The following is an 18,583-nucleotide window of genomic DNA, read 5'->3' on the forward strand; positions in this document are numbered from 1 at the left end:
ATAAAGAAAACTAATTTTAAAAATTAAAATATATAAACATGTAAAACATATATAAATACAAATATATTTTATGTAAATTTTTATATTTTATACAAATATATTTATATAAAGCATATATTTTATAAATATTTATACATCTATATAATTTTTAAGAACTTTTAACCTCTTTGTATAGTAATAAACTGAGTAACAAAGCATAATTAACATTCCTAAATTGTTGAGAGCCTTTAAATGGGGTATCTTCAGCTGTTATTTTTGAGTGAATCTTTTAAGTGCCTTAACATGATTTAAATTTTTGTATTAGGTGAATATTCATAGTTTAATATTTTCCAGAAACTAAATGAAGTAGTAAAGTGATCATTTATGGTCTTTGTCTTCTGGTCTTCAGCGCTCACCTTTGTCATGGCTCCTGTTTTCAAACAAATGAGGTTGAAGATTCCTTGTCAGATCTTTGTACAGAAGGAGGGAGAAGAGAAGGAGAAAATGGTAACAAAAGTTACCATTTCTCAGAAGCACATTTTTGTTAAAGGTGCTCTTATGTTTGAGCTGTGCTGCTGACTTTGAAGTCAGCATGAGTCCTTAATGAAAGTGTTTGTAGTTGAGACATTTATTTTAAATGGAAATAAGAAATAGGGGAGAAAAGAGGAAGAGATAAAAGGGAACTAGATGATGTACTTGTAATAACCTTTTGTATGTCATTCAGGCAAAAGTTGTGCTGGAATTTAACCAGTCCTAATGCTGAAAGTAGCTTACTTTATTTCATTTATCTATTGATATACAAAAGCATATATCCTTATGGTATTTGCTACTTAAACTGTGATCAACAGAAAAATAATTGGTATCACCATGGAGTCTGAAATGAAGAATCTTAGCCTCCCCCCTCCACATGCCAAATCTGCCTTTTATAGGATCCAGGTGGTTCATAGACACATGAAAATTTGAGAAACATTTTCTGGGGGGCCATGGCAGTTCGGTAATTTAAGAAAGATAAAATTTAACTCTAAAATAAAGTCTATGGTTTATTATACCATTATTCTTTAAGGTGGATCAAAGTATACATACACCTATGACACCAAACAAAATTGTATCAGTGCCATGTTATTAGAGATAGTTATCAATATAAAATTAAAATTGTTTCAAGGATACAAATTAAAAATATACTTTCTATAACCAATTATAGTCTTGGTATGTTTCCCTGGCCTTAACTTATTCATATACTTATAATATAATATAATATAATATAATATAATATAATATAATATAATTAATATAATACAATATAAAAGTCATATAGCAGAAAAATAAGCATGGCTGGCATATAGTTAAAAAAATTGATAGTAGAGGGAATTTAACATATTTGTTCATACAAGAGGCAAAAGATATGTGGTTCTTGCTTTAGAGCTTTTCTCATCAAGTTACTCTGACTCATTTGCCCTTGGTGTCCGTACCCATTTTGACCACAGGAATAAGTCAAACTTCACTCTGGCAAGGTGAATGATTTATAGTTTTCATCCTGAAATTTAATACCTTAAAGTGATTGCATTGTCACAATAAACCATTCTCAGACCATCCCTGTCATCTAGTGCCATATACCAATTGTTTATTTTACAACAAAAGCCATTTAAAGTTTTGACTCAACTAATAACAGTTCTCTGAAACAGTGAATCTAGGAAGAACTGTCCTCAGTCTTTATAGTGGAAACTATTAAGATTTGAGAGAATGCCCTTATTTTAAAGCACCTTTTCTACTCTAGACACAATATAGCAGTTATTATTTCAGTGACTGGAATGCAAATGGACAGAATGCTAAGTCCCATTCTCCCATCCTCCACCCTCAGTAGAAAAGAGTAAATCTTCGCAGATGAAATGTTAGAGGAGCTCAGTGGTCCATCCCTTCCCCATAAGAGTGTAATTCATCCAGGTACATTCTCTCCATCTGAACATTCACAGAAAAATACGAGTTGTTTTGACATTGTGAAAAGAAAGGGGTGAAATTTGAAAACTATTCTTCTGTAAAAGTTTTTCAGCAAATACACTTCAGAAAGTACACAGTTCCCTATTAAGTTCAGAAAGGTATTCTTTTTAATGATAAAATGGTCACTAATACCTATCATATCTCCTTTCTTACTCTACTTAGGTTTTTATCAATTTCAGCTGTAGTGGAAGCAATAAACTTAAGCACAGTTGTTTATCAAAATTTAAATAATTTTTTCTAAACAATTTCAAATAAATTTCTCAAAAACATGTTCTTAATCTCTTTTTGAATTAACAGGGTTTGAAAAGAAAACAATTTTACAAACAGCAATTAACTGTATTGATTTCAGAGAGCTTGGGCCCCTGGGTGGCTCAGTTGGTTAAGGATTGGACTTCTGCTCAGGTCATGGTCTCACAGCTCATGAGTTTGAGGTCCACATGGAGCTCTCTGCTGTCAGCACAGAGCTTGCTTCAGATCCTCTGTTCCTCTCTCTGTCCCTCCCCGGTTCGTGTGCTTTCTGTCTTTCTAGAACATAAATAAACATTAAAAAAAGGGGTGTGGCTCAACCAATGAATAAGGACAATCACATCTCCAGCATTTATAAAAATCTGTACGATAGAAGAAAATTGAGCAGAAAGTGTGATGTATAGATAAAGAGCATAAGATGTGTGTGTGTGTGTGTGTGTGTGTGTGTGTGTGTGTGTGTACACACTTTGCCTTACAGCCCGCTAGTACCTATTTTGTGTATTCTTTCTTCCCCATTAAACTGTACTGTTCAGGAACTTCTGTTTATTTGTCTTGTTTCTACCTTCATTACTATTTAAAGTTTATATATATATATATATTTAGTTTTTCTTTTCATTCTATAATCTCTTTCAGATTGTTACTGATAGAATTTATAAATGAATGATTATACATGCAATAGGCCTAAAACCTCAGGAAAATAACTAAAATAATTTGAAGTACCCTTCTGCATTATGGACCTGCAATACGATAAGCTTCATAAATGATTTGTATCTCATTTACTTTCACTATATGCACTATCCCATTTTGTCAACTTTCTTATGTATGTATATAATGATTATATAATTATATATATATTTCTATATTTATATAGATATAGATATCTATATATATTCTATATATCTATATATATTCTATATGTGTATAGAATATATATATAATTATTAAATATATCTATGTGTGCATGCCCATGTAAAATGCCTCACCACCCTTCAGTATTAAAGTAAAATTGCTTTTCATTAACGAAATTGTATGTAATTATATGGAAGTACCAATTGTTATATTAATCACTTTGAAGGAAGTTGCAACATAATTGATTAAAAGAAACATTATGTGATAATTATGAAGCTTTTAGAGGAAATAAATACTGTGGTTTAAACTGTGCTCAAAGCCAAAATAATGTGGACTTTTATTTATTTTTTAGTAATTTCCTTTTCATCTATTCAAAGAGACATGCATTATTTGTTATCTTAATGGCATCTTTGGACACTGTGAATTACTGTCTATCCTTATTAAACAAATTTTTACATAGTATTTTTTCTAACTCTTGGCAAAATGGGTGGGGATGATTCACAACTGAATAACAGCACTTTTGTGGGTATAGTAGATAAAGACAGGTCAAAACTGTTCAGTGAGCAAGAGGAATAAAAAGAGAAAAACTATCAACAATTCAAGGTTAGGGGGGACTGTGAGGAAACAATATTTGTGTGACATCAAATACTGAAATGACATAAGTTACTGAAAAAAAGGACATCTTTTTATACACGCACTGGTTATTCACATCATTTTATTAATAAACATAATCAAACTATATATTAGTAATAAACATGTTTTAGAACAATTTTGAATTTACAGAAGTACTGAGAATATAGTACAAAGAGTTCCTGTATACTCCATGCCCATGCCTGTTTCTTCTATTTGAATATTTTACATTACCACAGAATTTATTTGTCACAATTAACAAACCAATATTGATGTAGTATTTTTAATTAAAGACTATACTTCGTAAAGATTTCCATATTTTTCCCTAATGTGGTATTTTTGTTCCAGGAGCCCATGCAGACCATGTTGCATTTAACTGTTAGGTCTTTTTGGACTCCTCCTGGCTATGACAATTTCTCAGACACTCCTTGATTTTTATGACATTGACAGTTTTGAGGAGTACTGGGAAGATACTTTGCAAAATGTCTCTCAACTGGGATTTGTCTTGATGTTTTTCTCATGATTAGACTGCAGCATTTTTTTATTTTTATTTTTTTTTGAAAGGCAGACCATGGCAGTAAAGTGTCATTTTTACCATATTGAGTACATACTCTAAGCATTACTTTTACTTTTGATGGTGACTTTGATTACTTGGCTGAGGTAGTGTTTGCCAAGTTCTTCCCTATTGAAGTTACTTGATCCTCTTTCCATAATGTGCTCCTTGTATGGAAATCACAATGTGCAGCCTATGCTTAAGGAACTAAGGAGTTATACTTTACCCCGAGAAGGACAGTGTCTACACTCTATATTTGGCATTTCCCTGCACAGAAGACGTGTCTACTTTCTTCCTTGTATTTATTTATTCCATGATTGATTTATTTTAGTATAGACTCATGTTAAATTATTTTAAAAGCCCCATTATGATCATTCCAATATCCCAACCATCTCTGGTTCTGATGCTTGTTCTGGCTTTCCAAATTGTGTTTTTTGCCTTTTGTTATGGTTTGTAACTTTTTTCTCGATAGCTGGACATTGCATTCTAGGTAAAAGGAACCACTCTAACTAGGCCTTAGTATGTTTGATACTAAGAGATGTGCAGGGAGGGGAAGCATTGTATAATCCCTTGGTAATTGGTAAGCTGCGACGCATTGTATAATCCCTTGGTTTGGTAAGCTTCTGCCTCTGGACTGTGAATTTCACAAATGTTTCTCAAACTTCTTTCCTGGCGTCTCCCACCCACAGAGGATCAGATGGCCAGAACAGGCTAGAGTTGGGTATTTCCCTTTCCTTTCTCTAGATCAGTTAGCCTCTGGTTAGTTTCCCCTGAGGGCAGCCTTGTTAAGAATAGAGTGTTCTGGGATGTTTCAAAATAATTCCTTTTCCCCTGTGCAGGAGCAGGAAGGGGATTTTCCTTGATATTTATTGCAGGAACCTATTTGAGCTTCTAGAAGGAAATCTCCCATTATTGTCAGACCACCCATCGCTCCCTCTCCCTCCCCCCACCCCAACGACTGGGTCCCCTGGAGTTTTTAGCTCTCTGACTTGTCTGCACTGAGCTTCCTGTAATTCATATTTATAGTTAAGTTTTCCTCCTCCAGTACTGGTTCCCATGGCAGTCTTCCTGTTGTGAGTTTCTGCTCTGGTAAACTATGTTTTTCTCTTCATTCTTCGGAGCAGAGTTTTGCCCTGTGTCGTCTTTTCTCTTACTGATTTAGGAAAATTTGGCTTTCATTCTGTTCAGGTTTTAACTTGTTGTTAGGATGGAGTAATAACTTCCAAGCTCCTTACCTGCAGACCCAGAAATAGAGGTCTCTTAAATTATTTTAGACCATATGGGTGGCTCAGTTGGTTAAGCGTCCAACTTCAGCTCAGGTCATGATCTTGCAGTTTGTGGGTTCGAGTCCCACGTCAGGCTCTGTGCTGACAGGCAGTCTGGAGCCTGCTTCAGATTCTGTGTCTCCCTATAGCTCTGCTCCTCCCCTGTTCACACACTCTTTCTCTTTCTCTCTCTCAAAAATAAACATTAAAAAAATTTTAAAGACGTCTCTTAAATTATTTTATACATTAGTTTATAATCCGATACAAGTGTATTTATATAGTTCTAATTTTACCAGCTTTAGCTATTTGAAATTCTTTCAGTTGGTTCTTGGGTCCCTTTGACATACTCTGTCACTGAGATTTGGTTTTTAAAACTTTTACTACTTTCTGGTACTCCAAGACACTTCCTAGATAAAATTGTATATTTTCTGCCCAAAATCTAGATTCAGCAGATATTCGAAGGATGTCTAGTTTTTTTTTTTTAATAGTGGTATCGAAAACTAAAATCTGAGGCTAGCTGTGATCATTGCCACAGGGATGCCATGTATATATGTCTATACATATTTCTATATGGAACCATCTGTGTCCATTGTTATGCCCAGAATTCGTGATCCCCAAAGACCACCAGGGAGCCAAGTCCGATGCAAAAGCAAAGAGCCTTTATTCGAGCTAGCTCTAGCTCAATCCCCTACCTGCACCGACGCAGCGGTGAGATGCCAGGGAGAGAGAGCGAGTTTCAAAAGCACAAAGATTTTATAGGGGTCTAGGGGCAGTTGGTGAGGTAATGGCTGTGGCCTCAGCCGATTGGCTGGGGAAGGGTCGGAGTCCCGTTACGCAGGTCACCAGGCATGTTTTGATAGGGAAGTTTGAATGGGTGAGCAGGAGGTTACTCAAGGGGAGGAGGCGTGGTCTGAGGTTTTTGCGATTTTCCCAGAAAGGGGCCATGTCGGGGACATAGTCACTCAAGGTGGAGGACACAGAACAAGATGGAGTCTGCCGGCGTAGGTCTGCTCTTTCACATATGAAGCTAAAGTTCATACTGATGGTTTCAATAGATTAAAATCCATTATCACATGGAATATTTTAGCCTGTTCTTTGTGTCTTCTGTAAACTCTTACTGTAACAATGAAAAACTTGGCCCACAATGAGAAACAATCAATTTACTTACTTGTTCAATTCCAGTATGTATATATAGTAGATTCAGAATATTTAACCTGTACTCAGTGGGAACCAATACTTTTTCAGGGCTTATGTGAAGTTCCATTCCCTTTAGTCTTACAGATTCCATTCATTTTCAAAAGTGGTTAAATTGTTATTTTACTGTCCTATCCCCGTTATTGATATTTTTTCATTTCTTTTAAGACATTCAGATTATTTTCTCACATTCTTTAATCCATCTTGAAATATCTAAATGAAGTTTTAAAAAATTGCGTTCATTAAAGGAATTTTTGGGCCATAAAGTTCTCTAGATTTTCACAAATCTCATTAGTTTTGTTTTTTCTGGAAATGCATATAATTGAAATCATATACAATGCACCCTTTTCAGACTGTCTTTTCTCACTTCGCAATATGCGTTTAGGTTTCTTCCAGGTCTTTTCATGGTTTGATGGCATATTTATTTTTATCACTCTGTTATGTGGATATACTAAAGTTTGTTATCCAGTCACATAATAATGAATATTTTGGTTGCTTCCAGTTTTGGGTAATTATGAATAACCTACTGTAAACATCTATGTGGATTTTTTTTTTTTTGGATGTAAATATTCAACTCAGTTGGAGTTCTCTGAGCCTGATTTCAGGACTATATGGTAAACTATATCTAATTTTATAACAAACTACCTAAATGTATGTCTGTGGCTGTACTACTTTGCCTTATCTGTAGTAATGAATGAGAGTTCCTATGCTCTGTGACAGTGTCAGCTCTTAGTATTGTCAGCTTTGGATTTTGGTTATTCTAATATTTATGTGATGATATCTCATTGTGATTTTAATTTGTAGCTTTCTCCTAACAAATGATGTTGAACATCTTTTCATATGTTTCTTTGTGATCTGTATACTTTCTATTCAGATCCGCCCATTTTGTTAATTGGATTATTTGTTTTCTTAATGTTGAGTTAAAAAAAAAATATTTTAGATACGAGGTTTTGATTTCCAGATATGCATTTACAAATACTTTCTTTTAAGGTGTTTGTTCTCTATTTCATTCCCTTAAGAGTGGTTTTTGTAGATAAGTTTTAAATTTTAATAAAGTTATACATCATTTCTTCTCTTTGAAGGGTCATGCTGTTGATGTTGTATTTAAAAACTCAAACTGAGGGGGGAGAAATAGAAGATGGCGGCGTAGGAGGACGCTGGGCTCACCGCGCGTCCTGCTGATCACTTAGATTCCACCTACACCTGCCTAAATAACCCAGAAAACCTCCAGAGGATTAGCAGAACGGAGTCGCTGGAGCCAAGCGCAGACGAGAGGCCCACGGAAGAGGGTAGGAAGGGCAGCGAGGCGGTGCGCGCTCCACGGACTGGCTGGAGGGAGCCGGGGCAGAGGGGCGGCTCGCCGGCCAAGCAGAGCCCCCCGAGTCTGGCTGGCAAAAGCAGAGGGGCCTGATGGACTGTGTTCCGACAGCAAGCATGACTTAGGGTCTGGGAGGTCATAAGTTAACAGCTCTGCTCGGAAAGCGGGAAGGCTAGAGGACAAAGGGAGGGAGAGCTGCTGAGCCCCCGGACGACAGAGCTCAGTTTGGTGGGGAACAAAGGCGCTCGCCAGCGCCATCTCCCCCACCCATCCCCCAGCCAAAATCCCAAGGAGAACCAGTTCCTGCCAGGAACTTGCTCGCTCCGCGCAAACACCCAACTCTGTGCTTCTGCGGAGCCAAACCTCCTGCAGCGGATCTGATTCCCTCCTGCTGCCACAGGGCCCCTCCTGAAGTGGATCACCTAAGGAGAAGCGAGCTAAGCCTGCCCCTCCTGCCCCCGTGCACCTTGCCTACCCACCCCAGCTAATACGCCAGATCCCCAGCACCACAAGCCTGGCAGTGTGCAAGTAGCCCAGATGGGCCACGCCACCCCACAGTGAATCCCGCCCCTAGGAGAGGGGAAGAGAAGGCACACACCAGTCTGACTGTGGCCCCAGCGGTGGGCTGGGGGCAGACATCAGGTCAGACTGCGGCCCCGCCCACCAACTCCAGTTATACACCACAGCACAGGGGAAGTGCCCTGCAGGTCCTCACCACGCCAGGGACTATCCAAAATGACCAAGCGGAAGAATTCCCCTCAGAAGGATCTCCAGAAAATAACAACAGCTAATGAGCTGATCAAAAATGATTTAAATAATATAACAGAAAGTGAATTTAGAATAATAGTCATAAAATTAATCGCTGGGCTTGAAAACAGTATAGAGGACAGCAGAGAATCTCTTGCTACAGAGATCAAGGGACTAAGGAACAGTCACTACAGCTGAAAAACGCTTTAAACGAAATGCATAACAATGGAAACCACCACGGCTCGGATTGAAGAGGCAGAGGAGAGAATAGATGAACTAGAAGATAAAGTTATGGAAAAAGAGGAAGCTGAGAAAAAGAGAGAGAAAAAAATCCAGGAGTATGAGGGGAAAATTAGAGAACTAAGTGATACACTAAAAAGAAATAATATGCGCATAATTGGTATCCCAGAGGAGGAAGAGAGAGGGAAAGGTGCTGAAGGGGTACTTGAAGAAATAATAGCTGAGAACTTCCCTGAACTGGGGAAGGAAAAAGGCATTGAAATCCAAGAGGCACAGAGAACTCCCTTCAGACGTAACTTGAATCGATCTTCTGCACGACATATCATAGTCAAACTGGCAAAATACAAGGATAAAGAGAAAATTCTGAAAGCAGCAAGGGGTAAACGTGCCCTCACATATAAAGGGAGACCTATAAGACTCGTGACTGATCTCTCTTTTGAAACTTGGCAGGCCAGAAGGAATTGGCACGAGATTTTCAGGGTGCTAGACAGAAAAAATATGCAGCCGAGAATCCTTTATCCAGCAAGTCTGTCATTTAGAATAGAAGGAGAGATAAAGGTCTTCCCAAACAAACAAAAACTGAAGGAATTTGTCACCACTAAACCAGCCCTACAAGAGATCCTAAGGGGGACCCTGTGAGACAAAGTACCAGAGACATCACTACAAGCATAAAACATACATCACAATGACTCTAAACCCGTATCTTTCTATAATAACACTGAATGTAAATGGATTAAATGCGCCAACCAAAAGACATAGGGTATCAGAATGGATAAAAAAACAAGACCCATCTATTTGCTGTCTACAAGAGACTCATTTTAGACCTGAGGACACCTTTAGATTGAGAGTGAGGGGATGGAGAACTATTTATCATGCGACTGGAAGCCAAAAGAAAGCTGGAGTAGCCATACTTATATCAGACAAACTAGACTTTAAATTAAAGGCTGTAACAAGAGATGAAGAAGGACATTATATAATAGTTACAGGGTCTATCCATCAGGAAGAGCTAACAATTATAAATGTCTATGCGCCGAATACCGGAGCCCCCAAATATATAAAACAATTACTCATAAACATAAGCAACCTTATTGAGAAGAATGTGGTAATTGTAGGGGACTTTAACACCCCACTTACAGAAATGGATAGATCATCTAGACGCACGGTCAATAAAGAAACAAGGGCCCTGAATGAGACATTGGATCAGATGGACTTGATAGATATATTTAGAACTCTGCATCCCAAAGCAACAGAATATACTTTCTTCTCGAGTGCACATGGAACATTCTCCAAGATAGATCATATACTGGATCACAAAACAGCCCTTCATAAGTTTACAAGAATTGAAATTATACCATGCATACTTTCAGACCACAATGCTATGAAGCTTGAAATCAACCACAGGAGAAAGTCTGGAAAACCTCCAAAAACATGGAGGTTAAAGAACACCCTACTAACGAATGAGTGGGTCAACCAGGCAGTTAGAGAACAAATTAAAAAATATATAGAAACAAACGAAAATGAAAATACAACAATCCAAACGCTTTGGGACGCAGCGAAGGCAGTCCTGAGAGGAAAATACATTGCAATCCAGGCCTATCTCAAGAAACAAGAAAAATCCCAAATACAAAATCTCACAGTACACCTAAAGGAACTAGAAGCAGAACAGCAAAGGCAGCCTAAACCCAGCAGAAGAAGAGAAATAATAAAGATCAGAGCAGAAATAAACAATATAGAATCTAAAAAAACTGTAGAGCAGATCAACGAAACCAAGAGTTGGTTTTTTGAAAAAATAAACAAAATTGACAAACCTCTAGCCAGGCTTCTCAAAAAGAAAAGGGAGATGACCCAAAGAGATAAAATCATGAATGAAAATGGAATTATTACAACCAATCCCTCAGAGATACAATTATCAGGGAATACTATGAAAAATTATATGCCAATAAATTGGACAACCTGGAAGAAATGGACAAATTCCTGAACACCCACACGCTTCCAAAACTCAATCAGGAGGAAATAGAAAGCTTGAACAGACCCATAACCAGCGAAGAAATTGAATCGGTTATCAAAAATCTCCCAACAAATAAGAGTCCAGGACCAGATGGCTTCCCAGGGGAGTTCTACCAGACGTTTAAAGCAGAGAGAATACCTATCCTTCTCAAGCTATTCCAAGAAATAGAAAGGGAAGGAAAACTTCCAGACTCATTCTATGAAGCCAGTATTACTTTGATTCCTAAACCAGACAGAGACCCAGTAAAAAAAGAGAACTACAGGCCAATATCCCTGATGAATATGGATGCAAAAATTCTCAATAAGATACTAGCAAATCGAATTCAATGGCATATAAAAAGAATTATTCACCATGACCAAGTGGGATTCATTCCTGGGATGCAGGGCTGGTTCAACATTCACAAATCAATCAACGTGATACATCACATTAACAAAAAAAAAGAGAAGAACCATATGATCCTGTCAATCGATGCAGAAAAGGCCTTTGACAAAATCCAGCACCCTTTCTTAATAAAAACCCTTGAGAAAGTCGGGATAGAAGGAACATACTTAAAGATCATAAAAGCCATTTATGAAAAGCCCACAGCTAACATCATCCTCAACGGGGAAAAACTGAGAGCTTTTTCCCTGAGATCAGGAACACGACAGGGATGCCCACTCTCACCACTGTTGTTTAACATAGTGCTGGAAGTTCTAGCATCAGCAATCAGACAACAAAAGGAAATCAAAGGCATCAAAATTGGCAAAGATGAAGTCAAGCTTTCGCTTTTTGCAGATGACATGATATTATACATGGAAAATCCGATAGACTCCACCAAAAGTCTGCTAGAACTGATACATGAATTCAGCAAAGTTGCAGGATACAAAATCAATGTACAGAAATCAGTTGCATTCTTATACACTAACAATGAAGCAACAGAAAGACAAATAAAGAAACTGATCCCATTCACAATTGCACCAAGAAGCATAAAATACCTAGGAATAAATCTAACCAAAGATGTAAAGGATCTGTATGCTGAAAACTATAGAAAGCTTATGAAGGTAATTGAAGAAGATTTAAAGAAATGGAAAGACATTCCCTGCTCATGGATTGGAAAAATAAATATTGTCAAAATGTCAATACTACCCAAAGCTATCTACACATTCAATGCAATCCCAATCAAAATTGCACCAGCATTCTTCTCGAAACTAGAACAAGCAATCCTAAAATTCATATGGAACCACAAAAGGCCCCGAATAGCCAAAGGAATTTTGAAGAAGAAGACCAAAGCAGGAGGCATCACAATCCCAGATTTTAGCCTCTACTACAAAGCTGTCATCATCAAGACAGCATGGTATTGGCACAAAAACAGACACATAGACCAATGGAATAGAATAGAAACCCCAGAACTAGACCCACAAACGTATGGCCAACTCATCTTTGACAAAGCAGGAAAAAACATCCAATGGAAAAAAGACAGCCTCTTTAATAATGGTGCTGGGAGAACTGGACAGCAACATGCAGAAGGTTGAAACTAGACCACTTTCTCACACCATTCACAAAAATAAACTCAAAACGGATAAAGGACCTGAATGTGAGACAGGAAACCATCAAAACCTTAGAGGAGAAAGCAGGAAAAGACCTCTCTGACCTCAGCCGTAGCAATCTCTTACTCGACACATCCCCAAAGGCAAGGGAATTAAAAGCAAAAGTGAATTACTGGGACCTTATGAAGATAAAAAGCTTCTGCACAGCAAAGGAAACAACCAACAAAACTAAAAGGCAACCAACGGAATGGGAAAAGATATTCGCAAATGACATATCTGACAAAAGGCTAGTATCCAAAATCTATAAAGAGCTCACCAAACTCCACACCCGAAAAACAAATAACCCAGTGAAGAAATGGGCAGAAAACATGAATAGACACTTCTCTAAAGAAGACATCTGGATGGCCAACAGGCACATGAAAAGATGTTCAGCGTCGCTCCTTATCAGGGAAATAACAAATCAAAACCACACTCAGGTATCACCTCACGCCAGTCAGAGTGGCCAAAATGAACAAATCAGGAGACTATAGATGCTGGGGAGGATGTGGAGAAACGGGAACCCTCTTGCACTGTTGGTGGGAATGGAAATTGGTGCAGCCGCTCTGGAAAGCAGTGTGGAGGTTCCTCAGAAAATTAAAAATAGACCTACCCTATGACCCAGCAATAGCACTGCTAGGAATTTATCCAAGGGATACAGGAGTACTGATGCATAGGGCCACTTGTACCCCAATGTTCATAGCAACACTCTCAACAATAGCCAAATTATGGAAAGAGCCTAAATGTCCATCAACTGATGAATGGATAAATAAATTGTGGTTTATATACACAATGGAATACTACGTGGCAATGAGAAAAAATGAAATATGGCCTTTTGTAGCAACGTGATGGAACTGGAGAGTGTGATGCTAAGTGAAAGAAGCCATACAGAGAAAGACAGATACCATATGGTTTCACTCTTATGTGGATCCTGAGAAACTTAACAGGAACCCATGGGGGAGGGGAAGGAAAAAAAAAAAAGAGGTTAGAGTGGGAGAGAGCCAAAGCATAAGAGACTGTTAAAAACTGAGAACAAACTGAGGGTTGATGGGGGGTGGGAGGGAGGAGAGGGTGGGTGATGGGTATTGAGGAGGGCACCTTTTGGGATGAGCACTGGGTGATGTATGGAAACCAATTTGTCAATAAATTTCATATATAAAAAAAATAAAAAAATAAAAAAAAAACTCAAACTGAAATGAAAGTCATATGTATTTTCTTTTATGTTCATTCAAGAAATTTTATAATTTTATATTTAAGTCTAAGACCCATTTTTACTAAATTTTTGTGAAAACTATAAGGGCTATCTTCATATCTTCAGATTCTTTTTTCTTTTTCTTTTGTCTTCCTTTCTTCCTTTCTTTCTTCCTTCCTTCCTTCCTTCCTTCCTTTCTTTCTTTCTTTCTTTCTTTCTTTCTTTCTTTCTTTCTTTCTTTCTTTCTTTCTTTCTTTCTTTCCTTTTTTATTATTTTTTTTGCATATGGTTGTCCATTCTTCCAGCAGCATTGATTTAAAAGACTGTATGGGGTGCTGGGTGGCTCAGTTGGTTGAGTGGCCGAATTTCACTCAGGTCATGACCTCGTGGCTCGTGGTTTTGAGCCCCACCTTGGGCTCTGTGCTGATAGCTCAGAGCCTGGAGCCTGCCTCAGATTCTGTGTCTCCCTCTCTCTCTGCCCCTCCCTCCACTGTCCTTCAAAAATGAATAAAAGTTAAAAAATTTTTAATTAAAAAAATAAAAGACTATCATTTTTCACTGACTTGCCTTTATTCCTTTTCAAAGATTCATTGATTATTACATGTAGGTCTATTTGTTCTATGTGTCTATTGTTTTGCCAATACAGTGTTATAGTGATTACTGTACCATTAAAATCTTGAAATCAGGTAGTGTGAATACTCCAAATTTGTTTTTCTTCCTTAGTATTGTGTTGAATATCTAGGTCTTTGCCTTCTTATATAAATTTAGAAATAGTTTGTCAATAATCACAAAATAGCTAACTGGATTTTTCCTAGGATTGCATTTAACCTATAGATCAAATTGGGAAGAATTGAATCTTAACAACTGTATGTCTTCCAAGCCCCTCTAATTTCAAATTCCTATAGTCCATTTCTAGTATGCAGGAAGGGAATTTGCTTTTGTATGTTAACCTCATAACATGCAACTTTGCTGTGTATATTTGTTCTTTCTGTTTGTTTTTTAGTTAATTCTTTGTGATTTTCTCCTTAAATAATATTGTTATCTGCAAGTAGAGATACTTCTTCCTTTTTCTAAAGTACATGTCATATTTCCTTTTATTGTACTGTTGCACTAGCCAAAATTTCCAGTATGATGTAGAAGAATAATGACTAGCAAAGGACATTTTTGCTTGTCTATGGATGTTTGAAATACATTGATTAATAACTGAGTGGCGCCTGGATGGCTCAGTTGGTTGAGCATCCAACTCTTGACTTCAGCTCATCATGATCCTAGAGTTGTAAGATAGAGCCCCACACTGGACTCTGTGCTGAGCATGGAGCCTGCTTGAGTCTCTCTCTCTCTCTCTCTCTCTCTCTCTGCCCCTCTCCCCTGCTCTCTCTCTAAAATAAATTTTTAAAAAATAACTGAACGTTTAATCAGTCTTGCAAACTTGGTGGGTGGTGGCGCATAATTATTTTATACATTGTTGGTTTCAATTTGCTAATATTTTGTTGTTGTTGTTGTCGTTGTTGTTAAGGATTTTTACATCTCTGCTTGTGAGAGATATTAGTTTGTTGTATTTCTTCTTAGTAATATATTTTTGACTAGCTTGTTTCTCCTCAAGATGGTGAGGAGATTAATTCCAAGTATTTAACATAAAGTGTAATGTTAGTTTCAGGTGAATAATATAATGATTCAATAGTTTTATACTTCACCCAGTTCTCATCATGAGAAGGATTCACTTCTTAAATCTCATCTTCTATGTCACCCATCTGTCCACTCAACCCCCTTCTGGTAACCATCATTTGGTTTTCCCTAAATAAGAATCTGTTTCTTGGTTTCTCTCTTTCTCTCTTTTTCTTTTTTCCCTTAGCTCATTTGTTTTGTTTCTTAAATTCCACCTGTGACTGAAATCAGATTGCATTTGTCTTTCTCTAACTTATTTCATTTAACCTAATGCTCTCTAGCTCGATCCATGTAGTTACAAGTGGCAAGATTTCATTCTTTTATGTCTAAATAATATTCCATTACACACACACACACACACACACACACACACACACACACTACTTCTTTATTCATGTATCGATAGACACTTAGGCTGCTTTTACAATTAAGCTATTGTAAATATTGCTGCAATAAACATAGGAGTGCATGTATACCTTTAAATTAGTGTTTTTTAATTCTCTGGGTAAAAACCCAATAATGCAATTGCTGGATTATCAGGTTGTTCTATTTTCAACTTCCTAAGGAAGCTTCATACTGTTTTCTATAATGACTGCAGTGGTTTGCATTCCCATCAACAGTGCATGAGTGTTCTTTTTTCTTCACATTCTTGCCAATATGTGTGTTGTTGATTTTGGCCATTCTGACAGGTATGAGGTCATATCTCATGGTGGTTTTGATTTGCATTTCCCTGGTGATGAATGATGTTGAACATCTTTTCATGTGTCTGTTGGTCATCCGTATGCCTTCTCTGGAAAAATTTCTGTTCACGTTTTCTGCCCATTTTTAATTGGAATATTTATTTTGGGAGCATTGAGGTGCATAATTTCTTTATAAATTTTGGATACGAACTTTTTACTGGACATGTCATCTGCAAATATCTTCTCCCATTCCATATATTGACTTTTAGTTTTGTTAATCATTTCCTTTGCTGTTCAAGAAGATTTCTATGATGTAGTCCCAATAGTTTACTTTTTTGCTTTTGTTTCCCTTGCTTCAAGTCACCTGCCTAGAGAAATGATGCTACGGCCGATATCAGAAAAATTACTGCCTGTGTACTTTTCTAGGGTTTTTATGGCTTCAGGTTTTATATTGAGGTCTTTAACCACCCCCCCCTTTTTTTTTTGGTATGGTATAAGAACGTGGTCCAGTTTCATTCTTTTGAACGTTGCTGTCCAACACTAGTGTTGTTTTCCCAACACCATTTTTTAAAGAGGTTGTCATTTTCCTATTGGATATTTTTTTCCTGTTTTATGGAAGATTAATTGCCCAGATAACTGTGGCTTTATTTGTGGGTTTTGATTATATTTTGTTGATCAATGTGTCTATTTTTGTGCCAGTACCATAATATTTTGATCACTATAGCTCTGTAGTATACCTTCAAGTCTTGAATTGTGATGCCTCCAGCTTTGCTTTTCTTTTTCAAGATTTCTTCAGCTATTTGGGGTCTTTTGTGATTCCATACAAATTTTAGGATTGTTTGTTCTAGTACTGTGAAAAATGCTTTTGGTATTTTATAAGGATTGCATTGAATGCTACTTTATAAAGATTTTTTCTTTTTTTGGTTAGTACAGACATTTTAACAATATTTATTATTCCAATCCATGAGCATGGAATATCTTTCAATTTTTTGGTGTTGTCTTCAGTTTCTTTCATCAATATTTTACATAGTTTTCAGAGTAGAGGTTTTCACCTCTTTGGTTAGGTTTATTCATAGGTGCCTAATTATTTTTGGTGTAATTTTAAATTTTTGCCTAGTTTTGATGTTAGTGTAATGCTGGCCTCATGTGTTCATATAGAAATGTTTCCTCTTCTTCTATCTTCTGGAATAGATTACAGAGAATTGATGTAAGTTTTACACTTAACGTTTGTTAGAATTCACTGGTAAAATCTTTTGGGTCTAATGCTTTTTTTTTTTTGGAAAATAACTAATAATTGATTCTGTTTCTTTAAGAGTTATATACCTATTCAGGTTATCTGTTCCTCATTTAGGAATATTGGTCATTTTGTCTTTTGAGAATTTTTTTCCATTTCATTTAAGATATCAAACTTGTGGGCATAGAGTTGTTTATAGAGGTCTTTTATTATCCTTTTCATTTCAATGAGATTAGTGGGGATATTCCTTCTTTAGTTATGATATTGTTAGTATTTTCACTTTCTGAATCTTATTTCTGTTAGCCTTGCTACAGTCATAGCAATTTTATTAATTTTTTAAAAAGAACTAGCTTTTGGCTATGTTGATTTTTCTCTGTGTTCTTTTTTTGAAGAGATGCATAGCGAAAGGTATAGGGAAAGGGGTGCAGAGCTTTCATAACTCCTCTGGACACACCACTCTCCCACCACCTGTACATGTTCACCATCCCAGAAGCTCTCTAAACTCTGTACTTTTGGGTATGGATGCTTCATTACATAGGTACGATTGATTAAATAATTGGTAGTTGATGATTGCACTCAAGCTCCCGTGCTTCTCCCTTCACTGGAGGCGTGTGCTGAGGAGCAGCTGAAAGTTCCAATCCTGGAATCACTTGGTCTTTATGTTGACCAGGCCCATCCCAAGACACTGTCCAAAAGTCACCTCATTAACATAAACTGAGGTGGCGTTGTAAAGGGATTGTTGTGAGTATCCAGCCAACTTTAACACTCTCATAACTTAGGAGATTCCAAAGGTGTTAGGAGCTCTTTGCCAGAAAGGGGAGGATGATTAAACACATATTTATTATTACAAATTCCAATATCATGGAAGTTTAGATTATTGATTTTATAACTTTGTGCCTCTCAAATATCATTATTAATGATAGAAATTTCCTCTAAGAACAGATTTTGCTTCATATCAAAAATTTAGACAACTTTTTTTCATTTTAATTAAATTAAAAAAATTTAAATTTCTTTTGAAACTTTTTCTTTGACCCATGTGCTATTTAAAAACGTGTTGTTTAGTTCCAACATATTTGAGTATTTCCCAGCTATATTCCTGTTGTTTACTAATTTAATTCCACTGCAGTAGGAGAATATACTTTGTATTTAACAATACATTTAATAATACATGAATACTTTGTATTTAACAATAATTTTTATTGTTTTTAATTTGTTAAGATATGTTT

Source organism: Acinonyx jubatus, chromosome C2 (assembly GCF_027475565.1).
Source record: "Acinonyx jubatus isolate Ajub_Pintada_27869175 chromosome C2, VMU_Ajub_asm_v1.0, whole genome shotgun sequence".
NCBI lineage: Eukaryota > Metazoa > Chordata > Mammalia > Carnivora > Felidae > Acinonyx > Acinonyx jubatus.